The sequence below is a fragment of the Pseudomyrmex gracilis genome, unplaced genomic scaffold, assembly GCF_002006095.1.
Source record: "Pseudomyrmex gracilis isolate BER0280 unplaced genomic scaffold, ASM200609v1 scaffold_8, whole genome shotgun sequence".
NCBI classification, from domain to species: domain Eukaryota; kingdom Metazoa; phylum Arthropoda; class Insecta; order Hymenoptera; family Formicidae; genus Pseudomyrmex; species Pseudomyrmex gracilis.
Window position 1 is genome coordinate 1,068,844 of NW_018020592.1, and position 1,200 is coordinate 1,070,043.

Consider the following 1,200-nt stretch of genomic DNA (forward strand, 5'->3'; position numbering starts at 1 on the left):
TCGCAGCTTGCTACTTAGAGCTGCAAGATGAGAGAACTGTCAGAAAAATATCTGATGAGTATCATCTTCCTTCCTTCCTTCTTTTCTTTCTTCCTTTCTCGGCATATGCAATTTCGTAATTGAATTACATTTTCTTAATTATTTTGCTACATTCGTCAAAACTTTAAATTAATTAACGTTTCTGAGACAAGATAACGCGACTAGTCGTGTGTTCCTTGGGGAATCGATACAGTTGTTGATTTTGCTTGACACGTAATGTGCCGGCATTTAATTGAGGTTGCGCCGTCATCTACCGTTTGAGAAATCGACGCTCCCTGCGCAAACATTTTTCTTTCGCCGGCGCAGTACTACTCTCTCGTAATAGAAAAGGGTTCGATTCACACACACATACAGAGATACGTAATCCCAACAATTTCCTTTTAGCCGAAAGAACCACTTTTCAGCGCAAAGGTAGATATAAAGTGTATTTTTTCCAACATTGTATGCGTGGAAATGAAATTGTCTTTCACATCTACCATTGTCTTTAACTTCTACCGTGGAATTTGTTCCTTTATTCTCTCTCTTTATACATTTGCAGTAATTTTTTTTTGTTTAGAAATATTTTTTTTCACAATAAGAAAGAAATTGCATTTTTTTTTTACAATTGGCTCTTCTCTTGCATAATTTTGTTCAATCGACCGATTTGAAAATAGAAAGCCGATATCGTGCGTTGCTTTTTCGCGACGCGCTCTTGTTACATAAAAGAGTCCCCTAGTGCTACTGAAGTTGTCTTTTATTCAGTTTTCACCCACGCTACGTACCGCACACATGCATCGTCTTTCGCGCTGCATCGACAGTTCCCTATTATGCGCATACATGCTGTTTTATTCAACCGCAATTCTGTTTGCCAAAAGTCGCGGTCCAGAGAGGAGGATCGGGAGGAGAATATTCGAGGTCGCGCGGCGCGCGCGGAGGACGTCGAGTATTGATTAAGGGGGTTCGAGCGCCGAACGGGGAGGGGCTCTCTCCTCGCGAGTGTTGGGACGATCCGCGGGGCGTCGATCCACGCCGTGAATGCATGGGGATGAATGGGCACGGTGGGGGTCACCGTTGCGCGCCGGAAACTCGCGGGAGGAAAGAGGGGCGAGAGAGGGAATGTGCACGCGCACCGGGTGCGTCTGCGCTCTCTGTGTGTGTGCGCACGCAGTGCTTCGATGCGCT